This window comes from Mya arenaria, chromosome 15 (genome assembly GCF_026914265.1).
Source record: "Mya arenaria isolate MELC-2E11 chromosome 15, ASM2691426v1".
NCBI lineage: Eukaryota > Metazoa > Mollusca > Bivalvia > Myida > Myidae > Mya > Mya arenaria.
Window position 1 is genome coordinate 3,601,276 of NC_069136.1, and position 24,906 is coordinate 3,626,181.

A 24,906-nucleotide genomic window follows, 5' to 3' on the forward strand; every position below is an offset into this window, starting at 1 on the left:
AAGAGTTTGTGTACAAATATTGGTTTAAAACAGTAATTCGACATCAAATATATTCCTCCAACGGTTAGACATTCAACTGCCCATGCTCTAAAGCTCCATTCCGTCTTCTGTTGGTATCAAATCGGAATCTAGGTTTGCAGCCGCACCCATCTTCTCGGGGCTCATTTTGTTTAAAGGCTGTGCTCACAGCAGTTGGCAGTTTCGCTATGCCATCGTTCCCCACCAATGAATTCATGTCACATTCTTTCGCTCTAACCTTAACAATGCCACCTACCTTTTTAACACTTCCACGATCGAAAAGGTTTTCATGGCGTTTGTAAGAAGGGGGTCCCAAACGTGCCATTAATGTATCAATGTAGAGGGAGGTTCGATCTTTAAAATGGATTTGTGACGTAACGCATGTTAGTGCCCGAATCATAAATATCCCCTCGCTCCAGACCATCAAAATTAAGTACAGTTATGTTCGTAGATGTATCCTTCCTGAACTGTTTCCAAAGTATGTTAAATTCGGACATTGAATTGTAGTCGCTACCGTACTGATCACATAGAACAATGATAAAGTTTCTACACGCTTATGCACCAGTCAGAACGCCGTCACCTACAACCACATGTTTAAGGGGCAAGAAAATCGAATAACTTTTCTCAGTTAATGCCTTTACACTTTCATATCTCACAAAAAGCTGAACAGCCTCATTGTTTTCACAAATTGAAATAAAAACATCAGTCTTGTATCCCCCTATTCTACCATTTTTTTCTTAACTTTCGTAAAATAAGGTATACCTCGTATCTAAACAAATATCCCAGAAAAATCACTGCTACAATTAAGGCGCTAAAGAATGAAATTGGTACCACGAACAGTTCGGTAGAAATACTGGTCTCCACATATCCCAATAGTTCGCTGTTCACAAGTTTTGCTGGCAGGATGCGATCGGCGACTTTACACAGGAATCTACCGTTTGCCTGGCTATTTCTTATCCAGTCTCCTATCAAGAGGTTTGTACAATCACATCTAACTGGGTATCCACCAAACACAATCTTGAGGAGTAGGTCCAGGTTTTTGTTGTTCCAGTACCCGATTGGCATATCCTCTGGAAAGTCCGATAGTCCCCTATCAGAACAGTTTACTATCACCTTGTTTTCACTAGGTTTATCTAAACAGTTGCAAAAACTTGGACAGTGTTCGAGCTCGCACACCAGGTTGACATACAAGTTTTTCTCGTAAACTATCTTCAGATCAACTCCGTTCATCGACTCTGGACTCGAGCAGATAAAATCTGCCTCATCTAAATTAGCCCAGTACCTTCGTGCCCACTCTTTCGTCTGTGAAAATAATGGGAATAGATTGCAATCGCATTGAAGATAGCTGGCATCAATATGCAACGATCCTTTCACATATTTAGGCAATTCAATAAACTCCAAGCCAAGTATTGTCAAATTGAAAATTTCTTTGTTCTTTCATAACTTGCAATGACAAATACGGGTAGTTCGTTCGGACCGATAAATTAAATAATTTTGTATTCATACGGATGGATACATAAAAATGTCGTACCTTTTTTATTTATTATAAGCAACAGGAAACTTTGTTTCAATCGCCGTGGTTCAAATGGAGCGATATTTGGTTCAAAAACGAAATGACCGCTATGATAACTGGATTTCGATTACGAAACTAAACATGTAAATGTCAAATAATCACCGAAATGTTACGTCGTTTGATTCGAAATTATCTTCATATATTGCAAATCGGAATGTGTCTATTGCCTCTGTTCTACCCTCGATACGATAAAATTAGAATTTGATTAATACGAAACTGAAGATGATCTTGGCAATGCTAGCTTCAACTAATCACGAAAAAGTTACTTCCCCTGACTCTAAAATTGCCATTTATCCTAAGTTGAGACTACAGGGCCGATGAAACGATTAATCTACAACTGGCCAAATGAACGTATAAGTCACCTTATTACAAATGTGAGTGATAATTTTCGTACCAAGGTCAAGTATTGTTTCTATAAGTAATGTTGGCAAAATATAATAATATAGTCCATATAAAGGGTCCGCATTTAAACGGCCGCGTCATTAGTCAGTCTAAAATGCCGTCCATGCTTTTTTATAATGTTTATGTTCAGGCTAAACATCTTTAAAAAAAGCCTGGACGGCATTTTAGAATGACTACCATGTCAGAGTCATTTGACCTTTTTTTTTGCTTGCTTATGCACCAGTCAATTGTAACCATGGACCCCCCCCCCCCCCAGATCTGGGGGTATACGGGGGAAATGGGCCGTGTTTTTATCTTTCAGGTGAACTTGCAGTGCCGGGTGAATGGGGTGGTTTTGTCATCGCTTTAAATATAGCAGGGAATGGGCCTTACCAAGGGTACCTGGGTTGCGGGTTATTTGGCGTGGATTTTACCATCTGTTTGTTTTAGCAGGGTGGGGATTTTAGCCGGGGTTGGCTGGACCGAAAGTCAAAGTCCCCGCTATTCGCTATTTAACCGTCTCCGTGGCCTAGTGGATAAGCGTCCGCCTACGGAGCGGGAGGTCGTGGGTTCGATCCCTGGCCGCGTCATACCAAAAGACGTTAAAAGTTGGTACAAGTAGCTCCCTTGCCTGGCGCTTGGCATTTAAAGGGTAGTGCTTGGAAAAGTGGTGTACTCAGTACTGGTTTAACCCAGGAAAGTTGTACCCCGTGTATCGGTGCTTTACACCGAGCACATAAAAGAACCAAGGGGTCTCTTCGAAAAAGAGCTAGGGTCTCGCACCCGGACTTCCTTGTATCCCACCACTGTCTCTTCAGCGTGCTGTCCCTTCAGCAAAAAAACAAAGGACCCCGTTGGAAATAAGTGCTTGCACTTTCACGGGTTATCCTTGATCGCAAGGTCTAAAGAAATACATACAATACATACATACATACAGACCTGGGGGGGGGGCGTGGTTACATTTGACTGGTGCATTATGTTAAGGTGGAAAGCGACCCTGAACAAAATTTTGAGTTTATGTCTTAAAATTGATATAAAATCAAAACAGTGTAGGTATAATTGTAGACTGTTTTTATTTTTTCAATATTCGAACAGTTTTGAAGCTACAAGTCGTCAAAATATACCATTGAGACATCTTTATTTTTTTTGCATTCCAACTAAAATAACTGATATTTGCATACTTGATTTTACCGCTATGAAATTTCATCCTCAAGACTTGAGCAGTGAAAGCGAAAAGGTTCTATCTGCTTCTTTATTTAATGTCACTTAGAACCTTTTCGCTTTCACCCCTCGAAATTTCGTGTGTCCTGTGAAATTCATGGACATGTGTTTTTCATTCTCTTGGTTTACGTATTTTAATTTATATGCGTCTAAATGTCTATTTTCGAGGTAGTTCAAAATACATCAAATGGCTGAAGTGGCTGTTTATATGCCGACCCTTTATGGACAACATTATTTACGGCTAAAACACGGTATTTGTCCACCTAAGTGTCTCACCAAGGTGGAAAAATGAACTTCCATGCAGGGCCATGAAATTTTGTCCATTTTTAGTTTAAAGTTTCAGTCATTGGAAATGATATTTGTTTTCCTACAGTCGCTTTTATAAATTTATTTTTTTGGCGACTTACATACAGGTCAGTGTAAGGTTACAGACACTACAACAGGCATATAACAACAAAGATTTTAATGGAAACAAGTCTGTATTATTCAGGTTAACACAGAAAACTAACAATTAGAATGTTAACAAACAAATGCATAAAATCTCTGCTTGAGATAAGCATAAAAAAAAACATATTTCATCCCAGTTGCGATGAACTCTAAAAATTGACAAAAATGATCACACAACTTTAACTGTAACTTTTAAAGTTTGTAGAACCAAGTGCCCCAAGCACATTGTTTTTTCTAAAATAAACACTTTTCCTATCAAGTATAGTCAGTTTCTGCTGTTTATATCAATAGAACATATTTTTTGTATGAGATAGAAATAGACTGCACTACGGTTACGGACTCTACACATTGTAAGAACCAACACATGCTCAACATTTTCTATTTGAAATACACATGTTTGTGTATTTTCAACAGATTAACTTTAACTTTGCTGAGTTCCTGTGTATTGAATTTAAAATGACCTCTTTCATTGACAAGTTCAGGAGCTTCTAGCTTTGAAATGATATGTTCTGTTGGCTCCTGAGAAACGTCTGACTTCTCAGGCCACACATATGCGTTTCCAGCTTTCTTCATATATTTAAGCCCATATTCTGTTTCAGATCTACTTGTAATTTCAGCAACGTTAACACTTATGGGTCCTTTTCTCGGTTTGAGCCCAACGGTAACAAAATCACCAGGTTGAAAGGCTGTATCTTGTTGGGATGTTGTTGCTGCTGTCTCTTCTATTTTTCTCCTCTTGGCTTTTGGTTGCTTGGTCTCCGATTTTCTTTTCAAAGTTATTTGTTTCTGTCCTTTTGTTTGTTCTTTGCAGGTTGCTTTAGGCTGCTCCTTGTTAGATGGTTGTTTCTTCTTTACATTTAGTTTTTCTTGGACTTTACTAATAACATCAAGGTTTCTTTTCTCCCACTTATTAACTATGTCTACATTCTCACATTTTGAAGTTACACCATTCACACAAGCATCACAGTAACAACTAAGTTTCCTTGAGTTCAGCTCATAGTCTTTACCAACAGACTTAACAGAGTGCAGCTTCCGTGTTCCAGTTAATGTTTGTACATTTGTTTCTGGTCGGTTTCTATTCACATTTTCAACAAATACAAATTCTCTTCTCGACAGAGTGCTTTTTACAGTGTCCACTACTTCCATATTCAGAGTTTCTTGACAAAATTGGTAAACGTCTTCAGCATTACCAAGAACTTTCCTGTTACTTATTACAGCACGATAACAAGCATTCTTTACAGTTGCACCCAACCCATCACAGACATTCTTTCCATGAGACGTTTCAAAGTAGTTTCGAGTCATTTTGGGCTGCTTTCTGAGACTGATATCAGCAAACGCCTTTTTCCCCTTGTACTGGGCTGCACACCCATCAGTCCACTCGTGGAGTTCACCAATCTTCACCCCTCTGCTTTCTAGTAATTTAATGGCTTGATTCTCGAAGACAATTGCTAAATCCGCATCATGTTTGGTTTCTTCACTTATTCCAATGATGGAATGTTTTACTGTAACATCTTTGTCATCAAGACTTTCTTTATAGTAGCACATAATTGAATGTACAGTTACCTGGTTTCTATCAAAGAACCCTGACTGCACTTCACTTTGGAAGACACATGCATAGTTCTCACTGAAATCCATTACCATGGCTACAGATCCCTTTGTTAATTTCTCTACACATACACCCATTTGTTTCTGTTGCCAGGATGCTCTAAATGCATGCTCTGGGTACACCATCATGTCTTTCTCTAAAGCTGTCAAAAACACTTTGAAATCAGCTTCTTTGGGCACACAAGAAACGCAGCGCTTTACTTTGTCATATTTCTTTATTTCAATGCTTTCCCATTGATACCATGACACCATCCCATCTCTGTTCTTTTCTTCCATAGTCGCCAAATAATTCTGAAGGCCTTGTACTCCACATTTTTCACAATTTCTTGACACACATTTTAAAGATGGCTCTTGTTCATAGCTGCAGAATGTTGCATCACTCAGACTCTTCTTATCAATCTTAATGTCATCTGTCATGTCAGTCTCTTTTACAACTCGTTTCAATGTTGTAAGTGCTTCTACTTTCAGGGCTACATTACAACAAGTCTGGCACAGGCATGACCATCTGCTTGTCTCGGACACTTTCTTTACATTAACATAAGTCCTATTTTATGATTGGGGTTTCTTGTTTTGTATAACTTGTGTGCTTCTTCTAGTGTCATTGTCATCACATGTTTCTGTAGTGTTTCTTTCATACCAGTCTGAGTTTTGATGGCACCTCTCTGCTAATTTCAGCACTCAGGTAGAACTCTTTCACTGATTGTTTCACATGATCACTTATCACATCACATCTTGTTTTTCTCTGTTTCTTTTTCCACCATTCATTTCTCATATTCCTTGTCTTGTAAGACACATTGAAATATTTACTAACTGTGATATTTTTGTATTTCCTTAGTACTGATTCACGTATTACATCATATGCATGGTTCTTTTCTCTGTCTTTTCGAACACCAATGTTTACTTCGGAAATACTTTCTTTCAAGGAATTCACTATAGCATCTGCTACTTCAAGTTTCTTCTTACAAGCTGGTGTCATTGTTACTCCTTGGTCAGAAAGTACTTTGGATGTTGAAGGTGACTCAATAAGCTTCTTTAAAATGGCGGCTTTCTTCTTTGGTGTCCTAGGCAGAATGCCTTTCACCATTTGCGCTCGTCTGTATACTGTTGCACGGGATAAGTTACTTTTGTTCTGTCTGCTTTCTCCATGACTTGTCATTTTCATCAACTGTGTTAACAATTGGAATTGTAGGAGACTTAAGTTTAATTCGCATTCTCCAGGCTTGTGTTCGCTTCACAGCTTTTTTCTTTTTTTCTTCCAGAGCCGGTTTCTTACTCTTTTTAACACCAGGATCTTCAGAAGAACATGTTGTTTTCATTTTTTCTCTCTGTCTGTATCTTTTCATTTCTTCAGCTTTTTTCTTTCTTAAGGAGGCTTTTAATTCAGGATCTGAATTGGCCATGAGTTTCACTTTCATTCGAGCTTCCTTCTTTCTTTCTGTGTCTTTCTTTTTGATTTCAGAATATTTTGTGGAGTTTTTTGTTTTCTGACGCATTCTCCATGCCTTGACTTTCAGCCTGTTTTTCTCCTTTTGCTTCTTTTCTATGTCTTCATTCTTTTCAGCATTCATTTCAGCATTTTTTTCAAGTTTCTGGGATCGCAGTGATGATTTTCGGCTCTCTTCTGTAAAAAGACATTCTGAATATTAATTAACCTTAAACGGTTGGGTTCAATGTATATCTTAGAATATTAATATATATGGTATATAAATCTTCATATAAAGACAGGTTTTGTGAAAAGAAAAACCTCAAAAGGTATAAATGTCCCTATATGGTTCAATTGTATTGTTTCTGTTCATAAAAATGTTTTTGAACATACTTACAGTAGACTTAGAAACAAGTGGCCGTATTTTGTAGAGTCTGTAACCTGAGTACAAGTACAAATCAAATATTACTTAAGCTTCAATTCTGTACATTTAACAAGTATCCACTGTGTCTGTGATCTGTATATTATAACACTGATTGTATTCATTGGCTTACACGCCAATCTTTATGTAAAAATATTTCATCTCGGCTCCGTAATAGGCTACACAAAATGAAATTGTGTGTCATACTGTCATAGGATTTCCATTAAACAACCTGTTAAGACCATTTTAGTTTGTTATATGTTGGGCATGGCAATTTCAACAAATAAGCATCACAACATGTGCATTTCATGTGGACAATTGCATTAATTCAGGGCATCATGTACAGACATATGGTTTTGGTTACGGACCCTACGTAACATAGCATGGAATGTTTAGATAAGGATAATACATACCTAGAGCATCACTGGAACCAACACCTTTAGTGTTTTCCATTTGAAAGGACTTCTTGCTGGAATCTGACCGACTATTACCCAAAATAAGCCATTTTCTTAGCTGATTCCATCATTACAGCTGGACTGTTGTATTTCTTAGAAAGGCGGTTGTTTTGGATGATGCAATAATTCATCACAAATATTGTTGCATCAGCCGTTTTATTGGTATTTTCCAATAGTTAAAAGATGATGTAATATTGCACAATAAAAAAATTGCTTTTACCATGAAAAAATATAAGGAAATATGCTATTGAAAACAATGGAAATTTCAAATCAAAATTTGAAGGCAGATTTTGTAGTGTCCGTAACATTAAATATGTAAAAAAATGCAACTTAAAATCAAAATATTCCAAAAATATTTCAGCCATTAAAGATACTCATACAGAGGTTTTTATTTGTGGAATGCCACATTTCTGTCATTAATACATATGTAGATACAAACCCATGGTTACGGACTCTACAGATTTTTTAACCCTGAAAATCTTACAGGTGAACCTCCTTCTTTTTAAGAATGTGAATCATGAATGCCCAAAGCAACAAAAAATTGGAAGTTTGATTAATAATCAGTCTTACAAAACAGTTATCACTTATAAATGGGTGAATTTTCAATGTTTTTCATGCATATAACAAGGGATACTTAATGTGATTTTGAAAAATTGGCAAAAGCACCACTTTATGTTAATAAGTCATATTTTCTGTAATAATTTGTCTATTTTCTTGATTTACCCACCAAAATTTAGCACTTGAAATTTTCTATAAGCTGAGGTAATGCATTTTTTCCAAATCATCATGCAAAATAGATATATAACAGTTTGAATATATAAAAAAATCAAATGAGACAGCATAACGCTTGAAAATGGCCATTTTTGGGATATGTTTTTTGCTGTTACTCGAATACAAATTGATATTTTCACTTGAAATTTGGAGGCCAGCAGGAGTGGACTAGGTTACATGCTTTGGCTGCAAAGAATTAAGTTTGAAATCACACACTTTCCTTCAATCTATGTATAACAACCAAAAAATATATAATGGACAAATACCGTGTTTTAGCCGTTAGTGCGTATTGTTTGACAACATTAAGATAGTAACAATACTTGACCTTAGTGCTTAAAATATAGCTCACGTTTGTAATAAGGTGAACTTATACGTTCATTTGGCCAGTAGTAGATAATAGTAAGTTATATCGACCCGTTGTCCAAATCTCATTTCCACCCAAGGCATCTCGCTCATTGTTTGTGTCTAAAATGTTGATTAATATCATTTTGGGTACATATAATGAGATAAACAACACATTTGAAGATAATTAATATCTTTGATATACAAGAAAGAAACAAGGTATGTAACTCAAACTTACCACATTTCATGGTAGAGTCCGGTTTTCTTTAAATTGCTTAATCAACATAGAAATAATCCATTTTAAAAAGGTGACATGAAAAGAGGAGTCAATACCTTTTAAAATGGTATGCATTATGTTGGTATAACTATAATGTTTTTAGAGCCAAATTCAATCATCCCATTCTGTAGTCAGAAACTGTATGTAGCAAATTCCAATTTTCAATGTCCCCATGTAAACAACTACAGAAATATTTATGTGATTTTATGCTTCTGTAAATAGATAAAACAATTCCATTTCGAAATATCACAAAATGACAAACGGCACGATCTTAGGAACAACCTACATTTATTTTAGCAATCATGACAACTCGGCCATCTCCGGCAAGCTTCGAGATAGACCACGTCAATAGTAGTATGGATATACCAAAGTGCGATGCAGCCGCCGGCGATTAACACCATTTTCAATCCGTGTAAAGAAGGCCTATAGTATCAACAAGGCAATGGATAGTGTTAAATTAAATGTGCTTGTTTAAGGGAAGTAATTTATTGGAACATCAAAGAATGTTCGCATTTTAATATTTAGATGCTTTTTATACCTGAAGTACACTTTTCCTCTGGAAAAATGGTGAACACACAGAAAATGTACTTGACAACAATCAAAATGGTCATATAGTTCATGGCATGCATTAACCAATATAATTATCGAATTAATGCGTGTATGGACTAAATGTCAGCATTTTCTCAACCAGCTTACGATTACCCTATGAAAAGTAAGTTATAAGTCATAGATTGCGTATGTGTTTTTTCAGCTTTCCTTGCCATTAAAAAAAACATTACTATTCCGTAAATAAAAACATTGACTGCATTGTCTTGAACTCTGTTGGTTGAGGTAGAGTGGGCGTGAGCTTGCCCCCCAGTCAGCTTTATCAGTTGTATGCCTTTGATTCAGCATTATTGGGTTCGGGCTGCAAACTGAACATTTTTGTGTAATACGTGATGTTGGGTTGGGATAGGTGGTAATATACCATACAAGTGCGTGGGAGTTCGGCCAAATCTTTGTGTTGGTTAAGTTGGCAGAACTTGATTTGTCTTCAAATAGTATTTGGTCACGGTAGATCATGCTTCACATAGAGCTCACTTTTCCTCTTAGGCTTTAAATCAACACTCATTAAAAGTTTCCATACACAATATATTTGTCTAAATCAATAACTATTAGTCTTAATATATATGAGTAAATTGTCCTATGAACATTTATTTTCGGTAAATAAAAGCCTAAAACAAAATATTTGGCCAGGTTACTAAGCTCTTCATCATTGTTTACCAGACCTTTTTTCAATAACACTTAACAACCTATTTTGAATAATTAGCCTTTAGATCACTGTTCACATAATGATTTTTAATGTCCAGCTCCATAAAATGCAATTCCAGTAACTTTCAGATTTGATCAACAAGCATATGTCCCTTAATTTTATTTCAAATAAAAGACAAGCAATAATGGAGCTATCAGTATGCAATCCAATGTAATATTGATTATAATTTAGGTTTTGCTCCTATTTTTAAATTTCATTTCTGTGCAAGTCCTTTTAAGTGCATTGATTATTTTTGGAGACTACACAATCTTTCTGGATTTTTACCCCTTATTCATGGCTTTAAGTTGCCATTACAAAATTAAATCTTAATTATAAACAAGAGCCATCGTAAGACAGCGCGCTTGACTACAACCTAAGTCAGTCAGGGGCCATAACTTGTATTAAGAATATTGAGTTATGTAACCTCATTGGGTGATGGTCCTATACAATTGTGTGAAGTATTAAGTCAATTGAATGCAGGGTATAGAAGTTATTAATAAATATCCCAACCTGCCCTAAAACTTTAACCTAAGTTCCATAGTCAATCAGGGGCCATAATCTGTGTAGAGAATAATATGGAGTTATCTAACCTCATCATGAGATGGCCCTAAACAACTGTGTGAAGTATTAAGTCAATTGAATGAAGGGTATTGGACTTCTAAGTGGAAATCCCAACTTGCCCTAAAACTTTAACCGGACGCTGACGCTGGGGCGAGTAGTATAGCCCACCTATTCTTTGAATAGTCGAGCTAAAAATACTGAATGTCCCAGTCTTTACCATAAGCTAACAAGAACAGAACTATAGCATAACTATGCGACCGAGTTATAGATCTTTCTATGCATTTTATTTGTCTAAACAAATTACGGGTCTCTTTGGCAATAACCTTGTGCCTCTTGAGAACTTGGCTTGACCGTATGTTTTTTATTACATTGTTTAAATGTTTTTGATTTGCACAAAATAATGATGATGACACTATGCTTTGCCAAAACCTCAAAACATTTTATTCAAACAAAAAAAGGAAATGCAGAATAACTTTTATTACATCATTTAATGATTTTAGAAAATACACCCGTACAATCAATGAAATAACATGAGGGCCATGATGGCCCTAAATCGCTCACCAGAGTAAAAGAGTTTAACCTTTGTAATCAATATAGTTTGATATTTGTTCTCAAAGCTGTACATATGATTCAAATATCAAAACTGAAGCTTCAAAAATAAGATGCAAAACAGGTACAATAAAGGTAATTCACAGCATTGATATTTCTTTTCAAAACTGTACACATGGTCAAAATGTTATTGCTGCACCTTAAAAAAAAGGAAGTAGGTCAAAAAGTCACTTTCAATGTCATCTGAGGACAATATTGATATCTGTTTTTACACATGATCCAAATTTCATTGCTGTAGCTTCATAAATAAGAAAGTAGGCAGTCACAATCAAGGTCATCCAACCACAACATAGGGCGATTTTGTTGATACCAAACCAGTTTCAGTTTGGTATCAATGGTTTCAGCAGATTCGAAACCGGTTTTGATAATTTTGCTTGAAGTAACAAAAACGTGTTTTGTGAACAGTTTCAACAACATGTCGGAGCATACTAACTGATATATTAACACACACTTATTAATAGTACTTTTTTCATTTAGCTTATTTGCCCATTGTAAGGCATTGTTATAAAAAAAACATTGAGTTTCAACAAACATGGTTGATCAATTTTGCCATGCTGTTATAAAAGCAAACTAGTTTTCGGATGGAATGAACTGATAAACCCGCCTCCAGTAGGGGTTTGGATAGTGACTCAAAAACTGGTTTCCGTTTTTGTTTAAAAAAACACGATAAAACTGGTTTTGGTTTTATTTGAAACTGTAACAACAAATACACGGTTTGTGTAACCGAAATAAAACTGAAACCAGTTTATTACCAACAAAAACGCCCATTCTTATTTACAGAATTGTGAACATGGTCAAAAAATAAGACAGGTAGGTCAAAAAGGGTGGGACCAAATTTTACCCAAGGGGCGTATTTTCACAATCTTGGTAGAGGACCACTACATAATGCTCGTAACAAATTATTAAAGGTCTCGGCCTAGCAGTGTCAGACAAGAAGATTTTCTAAAAGTCCACAGAAAACCTTATGGCAAAGCGAGTTTTGACCCCACAGGCATAATTTGATTTTCACAAGCAATTGTGTAAGACATAGGAACGAAGGACAGCGCATCATCCAATAAAATATATTACTTCTATAAATTATGAGGTTTTGATAAAAAATACTTATGAAGAGCCTACAGTAAAATCGTCTCAATTTTAATCCAACACAGCATGGCTTCCCATCTATGAGTGTGAGTTACAGTCTTGTTTATATAAGGTGTATTCACAAACCACGAAAAAGATGAGATTTTACACTTACAATGGTCTACATGAAGTGCAATGGAAAAGTCTGATCATTTAAATTATCATTGAGTAAAAATGAAATTCTTCTAGAATAAAAAGAGATATAATAATTCCTAATATTAACCTATGAGAAAACAATTATTACCTTAAAAGTGACTAATTTGAAGAATTAAACAAGAGGGCCATATTGGCCCTAAATTGCTCACCTGGATAAAAGAGTTTAACCTTTGTAATCAATATAGCTTGATATTTGTTCTCAAAGAATATTAAAAAAGATACTGATCAAACATGTTGCCTGGATAATCAATGACAGGACTTGTCAGTTGCCTGCACACTGACAGGACTTGTCACAGTTTCCTGCACACTGACAGGACTTGGTGATTGACTTCACACTGACAGGATTCCGTTTAGTTGCCTGCACAGTGATAGGACTTGATGATTGACTGCACACTGACAGAATTTGATTCTAATATCTGCACAATGACAGGATTTTGTTCAGTTGCCTGCACACTGACAGGACTTGATAATTGACTGCACAGGGACAGCACTTGGTACAGATACCTGCACACTGACAGGACTTTTTTCACATGTCTGCACACTGACAGGACTTTGTTCAATTGTCTGCACACATACAGGACTTCTTTCAATTGCCTGCACACTAACAAAACTAATAATGTTTAATTGCTTGCACACTGAAAGAGTTTTTAGAATAGATAAACAAACAACAAACAGTGCACTATCCATTAAAATCAATAAACTGCCTTAAGCTCTAATAAACAAATATCAGAACACATTCAGCACCTTCCACTAATATCATTGCTTCTTCAATCTATGTCAACATCACCTTCCTTCACATGTTCAAAACCAAATTTTCTTTAAATCCATAAACTGAAAGGATTATTCACTATCCACACAGAAGATAAGATTGTAGCTTAGATTAATCTACATGAAGTTCAATGGGAAAGTCTTATTATTAAATTAATTATAAAGTAAAAATGAAGTTCCTTCTAAAGAATAAAGTTTATTATAATTATTTTATCTATGAACCTTAAAAATGAGCAATAATTCCTTTTCAGTGACTATGTTGAAGACTTAATAAAATTTAAAATCTATTCCCTTGTTACTAGAATAGAAAGTAGTGGAATCTCCAACAAAAAGGGAGACCATATACATGTAGCAAGACTTGCTGCCCAAGAGTAAAAGTTTACATAACTATCAGATTTTAACATTTTGGCCTTTTTTGCTGTTGTTGTTGATCAATCATGACCGTTGGTGTATTTTTGTATAGGGTCACTTAACGAAGCTTTCTTCAAAGTTTAATTGAATTTGGACTGGTAGATTTATAGGAGATGTTTTTAAAGCAAAATAGGAAGTTGGCCATTTTGTTGTTGTTGCTGTTATTCTTGTTGTTGTTAATCAATCGTGACCCCTTCTTGTATTCTTGTAGAGGGACACCCAAGGGAGCTTCCTGTGAAGTTTCATTGAATTTGGACAGGTAGTTTCACAGTTGTTTGTTAAGCAATTGGTGACAGACGGACGACAGACAAAGACCGATCACAATAGCTCACCTTGAGCACATCGTGTCTGGTGAGCTAAAAATGTATCAGTAAAATCACAAGTCATGTTATGTGCGTTTAATTCAACTTAATTAAGAAAGTTAATATTAGTTGCAGTAAGCAATGCTCATCACTTCTAATAAATATTCTAACAGACTGAAAAACAAATCAACACAAATGGAAAAAAAACTGTTTGAAAGTCAGCAAGTATCTTATTTTAAACCTAATCATTTTAGCTAGATTGCTACGCAAGCTAAACGCTTGCAGAAACACTCTCAAGTCTGTTCCCTTAGTAGAAACTAGTACGGACATCCTTTTTCTGAGGCCATCAGAAAGTATCTCGTTGGGGCTTGAACCTTCAACCCACAACCTTGGATTTGAGGCTGACACCTAGGCTTATCCACTAGACCACATTCACCTCTTCACATTTATAAGAGCCCAATTTAAAATATGGCATGTGCCCTATTAGGACTTTCTGAATTTTTTTAAATTGAACTAAACAAAATTCTTCTTTATTTGGTCTGCCAATTCCATCTGTTTCTGTTTCTGTAGTTATCTTCCTACCTTCTTATGAAAACCGTTTTAAGTGTAGATAAATCTGAATAAATATATATAAATATGCACTTTACGTAGTTAAAAAAGTTCCACAGTGAAGAATTATGTGTCCGGTTTAAATGTAAAGTTCACTCAAATACTCTGAAAAATATATTTAAAAAAGTTGACTGCAAGAGGGTTACCACTGAGTAGCACTACCAAGCATTATTAAGGAGTCTGGCTCTATCTAGGTTGTAAAGTTTTCGGAATGTATTGCTTTAGGCATCAAGGGTTAAATGTTACTTTTTGTATTTACTAATCACGGGCCAACAGTTGACTATTATCTGCAACTTCACATCAGTACCGTCTGTAAGACATCAAATATCAAGTTGTTCCACTGAACATATTGTTCCACTTTGTTTCCGTCTTGTACTTATTTTCCCTTCCAGGTTGGCTTTGTAGTTGTCAGTACAATGGCATATTTGATTGCATTCCAGTGCCTGAAATAAAAAACATAAAATACAACAGAAATAATAGGAATGATATTTTCAGATCAATTATTTTAAAAGCCTGTACAATAACATAGAAATTATTCGCAAAATATTAAGTGTCACACCATTTTAAGGCTACATCCTCACAGATTTACTGTTCTGACACCTTTTTTTATTTTTGTCTTTAAAGAAGTCATATGAGGTTACACATAATAAAACTGATTTCAATTGTTTGGAAAACTGCCGAAAAAATATTTTTTTCATATTGCTTTAAGCCATATATTTGTGTACATTTAATTTAAATATTCACCTCCCCTACTACTTTGATATCAATTGAAAGGCTTTTTAGATACGACCAAGAAGAACTGTCAATCTGTGAGAGAGCAGCTTTAAGCTTTGGACCAAATTTAAGAATTGATGTAAAATGAAATTGTTACCATGTTGAAATTCCAATACAATGCTGATAGTACCATCATTCTTTGTTGATTAATTGTTCACACATGCAAGTACATTTTGGCTAAAAGCAGTAGGGTACTTGATTGTTGAATTATTGTCCAAATTTTTAAAATTACCTCATCTGCCATTTTTCATCAGAACAAGCCAGGAATTCAGAGCCGGCATCACCACTGGTATCATACTGCTCTCTGAAAATAACAATAAGATTGAAATTTAAATGTCTGCAATATTCATTGACACAGTAAAAATGTCAGCATCTTGCAATGTTTCTGCATCACCACCACCGGTTGATATTATAAAATTTAACCTTGAAAGAAATGTGTGCTGGTTTTTGTGTCCGAACCCATTTTGCTAGACCACTAGCATGATGATCTAATTTATTTTGTTATCAACACATTCTACAATTTTGATGAAAACATGTATTTAACTATGTCACTGACAGTTAAAGATTATATTTGGAGAAGAAGTATGTTTTAGCACAGACATATATACCAAACGTCTATGGTTAAACTTAAAGAAAAGTAAATTTTAATTATATACAAGAGCTGTCACAGAGACAGCGCGCTCGACTATTCCGCCGCTTTTCAGTGTAAGGATTGAAACGTTTTGGCGAAACATGCATGGATCACTGTTAGGTTACATTTCAATGCAATACATGATGTGCTGAGATATTAACATAAATGTATTTACATGGAACATTTTAACCAGTTTTTTAGTCTAATAATAAAGGGCCATTATTTGCAAAATACAGTTATCTAACTTGGTTATTCAATTACTTTGGGTGGTTGAATACCATTGAATAAAGTCTCAATGCAATACATCAAGTAATTGCTGAGATTTTATCCTATGTGTGCAACATGCAAGACCTTAACCAGAATTTTTAAATTGCAAAATAAGGGGCAAAAATTAAATAACATGAAAGATAGAGTTATCTTACGGTACTTGATTAAAGAAGACGGTTAAATGGTTGGGAGCATGTGTGTAAAGTTTCAATGCAATACATGATGTACCGTATTTGCTGAGGTATTGACTTAAAAGTGGTAACAAGCAAAACCTTAACCAGAATTTCTATGACTTAAGAAGGGGCCATTATTTGAATATAATGCAAACTAGAGTTACTAACTTGGTTAATTAAGTAGGTTGGTTGGTTGAGTACCATTGTATAAAGTCTTAATGCAATACCTCAAGTAGTTGTTGAGAAATTAACCTATGTGTGCTTGCACGCATAACCTTAACCAGATTTTTTAAGTCGAATAATAAAGAGCAATTACTTGCATTAAATGCAAACAGGAGTTATCTAACTTGGTTAATTAAGTAGGTTGGATGGTTGAGTATCAGTGAATCAAGTCTCAATGCCTCAAGAAGTTGCTGAGATATTAACCTATGTGTGCTTGCACGCAAAACCTTAACCAGGATTTCTAAGTCAAATAATATAGGCCTGTTATTTGCATAAAATACAAACTGGAGTAATCTAACTTGGTTAATTAAGTGTATTGAATGGTTTAGTGCCACTGTTTCAAGTCTCAATGCAAACCCTCAAGTAGTTGCTGAAATATTAACCTATGTGTGCTTGCACACAAAACCTTAACCAGAATTTCTAAGTTGAATAATAAAGGGCAATTATTTGCATTAAATGCAAACTAGAGTTATGTTACTTGGTTAATTAAGTAGGTTGGATGGTTGAGTACCATTGTATCAAGTATCAATGTAACACCTCAGGTAGTTGCTGAGATATTAACCTATGTGTGCCTGCACGCAAAACCTTAACCAGAATTTCTATGTCGAATAATAAAGGCCTATTATTTACATTAAATGCAAATTAGAGTTTTCTAACTTGGTTAATCAAGTAGGTTGGATGGTTGGGTACCACTGTATTAAGTCTCAATGCAATACTTCAAGTAGTTGCTGATATATTAACCTATGTGTGCTTGCATGCAAAACTTTAACCAGAAAATGTCAAATAATAAAACCCCATTTTTTGCATTAAATTAAACCTTAACCAAGGCGTGATGCCAACGCCGACGCCGACGCTTGGGTGAGTAGTATAGCTCTCCATATTCTTCGAATAGTTGAGCTAAAAATGAAGTTTGTAAAAACACTGTGTTTATGGACCAGTCAATTGTAACCACGGCCCGTCCAGGTCTGCGGAATAGCGGGGACTTTGACTTTCAGTCCAGCCACCCACGGCTAAAATCCTCGCGCTTCGGGGACGAACAGATGGTCAAGTCCCCGCCAAATAACCCTGCACCGCAGGGACCCTAGATAAGGTCCATTCCCCGCTATATTTAAAGCGGAGATAAAACCACATCATTCACCCGGCACTGCGCAGCCACCTGGAAGGAGATAACCGCTGGTTAGGACTTATTCACATTTATACAATTGGCTGCAGAAAGATAAAAACACGGCCCTTTTCCCCCGGCTATCCCCAGTATACCCCCGGACCTGGGGGGACTATGGTTACAATTGACTGGTGCATCATAAGAAAGTCTTACCTATTATCAATCTCAGTAAAGTCAGATTCAGACTTATTTGTATTTCGAAGAAATCAAATAAAGAATTTGACTTCTTCATTTTGCCAATGGTCACTGAAGCTCAAAAATTAGGCCAAATAAAAAATAGGTCTGTTTCAGCCTGAATCAGGTTACACTACCTACCCTATTGTTTCCTGCCGACCCTTACATATTTTTCCCTTTAAAAAAATGTGATTTGGGCACGAAAAGCATTTGTTACAAAATGTATACGAAAAGGTGACAATATTCGAGTTGAATTTCTGATTGTATTTAGTTTGTGCTTGTGTGGCAGGTATATTTCAATTCTTGAACTTTATTTTCTTGTCAGATACAAATGTGTCAGATATTGACTTTCGGATTGATATGTCAGACTTAAGTGTGCAATTTTGGCAATAAAACCTGCATGTTACTTGTTCTTCAAACCTGAACCCCCAGGTCCTCTTGACAGCATTGAGGTTTCCTTGGCGGATGGCTTATATGGTAAATTTGCTGTCCCACTCTCCATGAAATTATGTAACAGGAAGGTTAGCATACTTCAGAGGGTGACTGAAAGCCAAAGGGTGCATAAAGAAAAGTAAAACTGTTCCTGAAAAGTCTTTAATAATAGCAGAGTGGTGTACCATAACTTAGTTGAAATCCAACCATCATTGTCAAAGTATTTAACCAGACATATAAAGAACGTTTCCTTTGAAGCAAGGAATATGTTTAACAAGAGCCGTCGTAAGACAGCGCGCTCGACTACGCCGCTTTGACTTAGAATACAATAACGATGTAATAATACCAAGTTTGGTCTCTTTATGTCAAACCTAACTAAAATTATTCGATACATAAGGTGACTTTGATGCTGCCCTCCCACCAGCCCGCAAAACAATGACGCAAGTCATTCAAATAACTTGATTTCCCATTATGAAAATGTGGTTAAAAATATACAAATATGCCTTTCAAAGGAAATAAAAAAAAATCAAGGGCCATAATTTGTATTTTGGCTTAAAACGTATAAGTGCATGTAATAAACGGTATAGAAGTTTTTTTTATTAAAATCCCAACTTGACCTTAACTTTTACTTGCCTAAAACTAACCTAAGTCAATCAGGGGCCATAACTTGTATTAAGGATATGGAGTTATGTAACCTCATTGGGTGATGGTCCTAAACAATTGTGTGAAGTATTAAGTCAATTGAATGAAGGGTATAGAAGTTATTAAACAATATCCCAATCTGCCCTAAAACTTTAACCTGAGTTTCATAGTCAATCAGGGGCCATAATTTGTATAAAAGATAATATGGGGTTATCTAACCTCATTATGTGATGGCTCTGAACATCTGTGTGAAGTATTAAGTCAATTGAATGAATGGTATTGGAGTTTTAAGTGAAAATCCCAACTTGCCCTAAAACTTTAACCTGCCCTAAAACTTTAACCTAAGTCAATCAGGGGCCATAACTTGTATTTAGGATAATATGGAGTTATGTAACCTCATTGGGTGATGGTCCTGAACAACTGTGTGAAGTATTAAGTCAATTGAACAAAGGATCTAGAAGTTATAAATAAATAAACCTATTCTTCGAATAGTCGAGCTAAAAACTGCTAATTAAACTGAAAATTTATGTCTTTAATTAAATACTAGTTTAATTGTTACAGTCTGAGTCAACTGAAATCAATATATCAAAAAAAAAAAAAATAATAATAATATTCCAACCTACCCTATTTTTTATGGCAGCGTTATGCACCAGTCAATTGTAACCACGACCCCCCCATGTCCGGGGAATAGCCGGGACTTTGACTTCCGGTCCAGGCAACCCCGGGTAAAATCCCCTCTCCGCGGGGACGAACTGATGGTTTAACCCCAGCCAAATGCCCCCGCACCGCAGAGACTCTATATAAGGCCCAATCTCCGCTAAATTTAGCGCTATGACAAAACCACCCCAGTCATTGGGCCCTGCAGGAAAGTAAAAACACGGTCCTTTTCCCCGGCTATCCCTGGTATACCCCCGGACCTGAGGTGGCGTGGTTACAATTGACTGGTGCATTACCTGAAACGCACCTATTTTTTGGTTTGGCCTTATTATTTACTATCTTAGCATCTGTCAATTGAAGGCAGGCTTAACCCCACCCACTAAAAATAAAAGACATTTCCATTAAGTTTCTCATTGGGGCATTTTTATGGCATTTTTAAATTTTAATAAAATATATCAAGTATAAAAATAACATATACACACAAAAATTGGTTATAGTTCCCCCCTCATCCTGTATTTGGTCTAACATGTATCGCTTGGTTGTTTGAAAATCTCCTTGGTCGGCAATGACGGACTATTTTCTAATAACCCGTATTATTTCCGATGCCAATTCCTGTTTGATACTGGGCCATGGTATTTTAGAAACACAATGAGCCAGTAGTCTAAAATTATAGACGTGTTATACAGGATTTTTCCAACCCCTAATGTCTAAACAGGTTTGTGCAAAAACCGGGGGTGTTTAGAAAAATATTGAAATTGTATGAAGTGAAGTATTTAATGGTTTAAATTGATCATAAAGGTTTATATTCATATTTTACCATGTAAGTGAAAAGTTATTTTGCACAAAACAAGCATTTAATGCATTAAAACACATTATTTACCTTTCCAATAAAACAAAAGTTGACTGACACAGACAACAATCAATCATAGTAACTCGGCCACCTCCGACAAGCTTCAAGATAGACCTCGTAAATACAATCATATAACAACTTTGCCATTGCCGAAATGTTCAGATTGTTTAAAAATTGTGCCCTGAATCCTTTCATGTGCCCTTCATGTATATATCGCTATGTTTTGACAGCAAGGAATGAAAAAAACACGTCAAACTCATAAATATTCGTAGGATGTGACATTTTTAAGTATGGAACTGATATAAAATAACAAAATCTGGTAATATTTCTTGTTTTTCTGATATTTTTTGGATGTTAAATGCTTTACCCACCTTTGATACTAAACAATTTGTACGTAAAGGATTTGCCATATCAAAAAACGTAAAAAAAAATCCGTAAACGTACAATTATTTGGACTAAATGAGCCAGATGCCTGTGATTTCCAACATAGTACAAATGGCAATTTCAAAGTAAGGGGAAGTAACTTTTCTGAAGTTAGTTGGAGCTAGCTTTGACAAGCTCATCTTCAGTTTCGAAATCATTTTCTAGTTATATCGTATCACGGTTTGAACTTAAGCAATATACACATTCCGATTTGCAATATATGAAGACAATTTCGCATCAAACGACGTAACATATCGGTGATAAGTTGACATGTTTAGTTTCGTAATCGAAATCGAGTTAGCGTAAATGCGGTTTGGCATTAGACGTTAGACACATACAGTAGCGGTTTGGAACATGTTGAAATTTGCTAGCCAGATGCACACAATGCCTATTCAAGAAAGATGGAAAACGAAATGCATATTACGATTTAACACTTTATTACAACGAATTAAACAATACATGAATGAAATGTATTGTAACAGATTTTAAATAAAGCATATAAATGTTAACAAATTGTCAATTTAATTTTTGAACCGAATACCGCTCCATTCAATTACATAGACAGATTGCAGCATTCACGATTTAAATTGGAAAATGCGGCTAACCAATAGTTCGTTCGGAGCGATTATTTGTTCAAGTTGGTTTTGATATTAAAGTAATTGCCATATGCACGATTTTTATTGGAAAATAAGGCTAACCAATAGTTCGTTCGGAGCTAAATTATTATTTATTCAAGTTGGTATTGATAAGTACATGTATGTTTACATATAAAATGGTGTTCCTTGTCGCGGGGGGGGGGGGGGTTGATCACACCCAGAACATGGTAAATTACTAAATCCCATCCGTGATGAAGAAAATTCTTAAAATAACCGTGGTCGGAAATATTCTAGACATCAAAAAGCATGAGGGAAAAAATGCGATCCCAATTAACAGGGTTGCAGTCTCATCTGGCAAGTCACAATCTCTATTTACAAAAATAAGGCGCTGAATAATTGTTCTTGTATTCCCTCCGCAACCATGGGTAGGTACATTCTTTCCCTTTGGTATAACGCCGCCTCTATATACAGTCATGATATTTCCCTTGCTTATGTTCACTTTCCCTTTGGTATAACGCCACCTCTATATACAGTCATGATATTTCCCTTGCTTATGTTCACTTTCCCTTTGGTATAACGCCACCTCTATATACAGTCATGATATTTCCCTTGCTTATGTTCACTTCGAAGGGTGAATGCGAAAAGGTTCTAAGTGACATTAAATAAAGAAGCAGATAGAATATTTTCGCTTTCACACCTCGAGTCTTGTATAATCTTGTTCAGTATTTGTCATGATTACTCACGGTGATTTCATTGGTTACCTAATGTAATGCATGCAATTGTCATAATTTATATATTAATATCATTAAAACAGGTTTAAACGTGTGGCATACATGTCTGTTGGTACATAACGATATTCCATGAAAAAATAATGAGCATAACTTGTCAATGGAAAATTTCAAAATATATTAAAAGTCTGTATGTCATAAACAGAGAACAGCCATTGGTCGATGACAACCAGCGATCATGTTCCATTTCACAGAAGTAAGATCTAGAGTCGGCCAGCACAATGCGTATTATAAACATTATCAACGAATAATGAGGACTGAATCACAATTGCTCAATTGAACAAGACACTTCAAATGATTGTGCTCTACATATACAAGAGGTTCTATTGAAATGTGTACTTTTGCAGATTCATATCGTTAAACGTTTAAATTAAACGTTTAAAGAGGGACAGTATAGTTTATCACTTTATATATATGTAAGCACAAAAAAGCAACCTTTTTATTTCAATGCATTTTATGTTTAACTCCTTGACTTTAAAATATCAAACCAAAACGGTATATGACTTTTATACATATAGAAAGATATTAGCGATACTTTGGGTCTTTTTAAAGCAGCACTCCCACAGAATGACAGATTTGACATTTTTTTTGTCCCAGAATCAGCTCAATTTAGCATCAATGCCTTCATTTCAGTCATATAAGATAGCTACCAATAGGACAGATCTCAATTGTTTAGAAAACTGTCGAAATTTATAACTTTTCTTAAAGCGTTTTTACACCCATTTTTAAACGTAGATATTAAAACTGCATTCTGGTCTTTTGTAAATAAACTACTTTCTAGTCATTTACATAAAATATGCTCATAACAAGACAAAAGAGAAAAAGGGTTGTCAAAAAAGTCAATCTGTGAAAATGCAGCTTTAAATATAAATTAAAGCCTAATTTATGAAAGCTCATTCTTTTACCTTTACAGGGATCTTGTGCGTTGCTTGGTTGTTGTTGTTGTTTTTAGTAAGGTAAAACGTATAAGTTTAAACTTATTTATTTTACAACGATTGTGAAACAAACTATTGGAACTTATAATAATCACACTCGTTGGCTCGATATTGCGCGATAGTGTGGTCTTGTGTTGTGGGGGAAACCGGAGAACCAGGTGGAAACCAACTTGTCCGACTTGATGACCACAAACCAAACTCACACATTCGCCCAGGCCGGGAATCGAACCCGGGTTCATCATACAATGCATTTAAATTTAAACGTTTCTTTTGTCAATATAACTACTACATTGTACCCCTTTAATACATGAGAAAACAAATATTTGAAAAACCCAATAATGTATTCATCATAAAAATGCTCTGATAGTAGCGACGGTCTACGTCACTGTATACTACGTATAAAAGATACTATATTCTAGCACACCGGATACGCATTTCCGGTGACTTCAGCCGTGCTGGAAAACTCCATCTGGCACCCCCCCCAGCCCAGATGAGTCACGCGCTTTGACGTAATACTTTCAATTTATATTATTAAACACTAAATGTAACGATAGATATGCGATCTCAATAGATGAGTCCCATTAACATTAACTTTAGAAAAATATTCCTTAAAAACAAAATAAAATAACCCTTAAAAGACGTGATAGCGAAGAAACTTATTGACGTATGCAGTGAATACAAATTACTGCGCGTCATGACGTCAGTAAACATCATCGCACGCGCTTTTTGGTGAAATGTACAAAAACGCGCTTTCTTATGTATTTTCTTCACAAAAAATGTAATCTAAGCTGTGCTAGAAAAAAATATCAATCATGTGTTTCCGTTCCGTATAGAAAAATCCGACCCTCGGGCACGCTGCGTGGCCGGTATCTCGGCAAGCCTCGTTACCTCGCAACGCAGGTGCCCTCGGATCGGATTTTTCTATCCGGAACGGAAACACATGACAGATATTATTAAACCTAAACATAAAACAATACAATATACATGTATTTTATACCGGCACTTGCGTGTCCGGATCGCCGATCATAACCATCGGAAAGGCAACCTGGGCGCAAGCCCACGACCGACCCTGGGCGTGCGTAACTGACATGTACTGTGCCTCCATGTTGTATGTACGAAAGTAATCGAATATGGAATCAGTAAGTAATGACTCCAGCTCATGATGCTAGTTCATTCGACAATAAAGCCGCATCGCGCTTTCGGACATACATTTGCTTTAATTATTTTGATTGGGTTTTTTAACTAAATGACATATAAGGGAGTAATACTGAAAAAAATACGATGAAATCACCGTAAGATTGCGTAAGATTCATATTTGCAAATGAGACCATGTTGTTAAGGCTTGCTATCAAAGTTATTAGAAAAAGCAAAATATAAACATGCCATCTCTTTGATTGACAACACTCGGAAATAAACA

The 24,906-nt window shown here is 35.7% G+C and overlaps 1 long non-coding RNA gene across 2 annotated transcripts; it reads right to left on the minus strand.

Moving 5' to 3' along the window:
* Positions 1–11,255: 11,255 nt before the first annotated feature.
* Positions 11,256–21,255, minus strand: LOC128220750 (uncharacterized). Of its 2 annotated transcripts, XR_008258845.1 has the most exons (4): positions 21,119–21,255; positions 18,574–18,709; positions 15,770–15,841; positions 11,256–15,206 (listed from the first exon to the last, which is right to left on the minus strand). It is a non-coding gene; the product is annotated as an uncharacterized LOC128220750 (long non-coding RNA). The 2 variants fall into 2 exon arrangements; XR_008258844.1 differs by lacking the exon at positions 18,574–18,709.
* Positions 21,256–24,906: the final 3,651 nt, after the last annotated feature.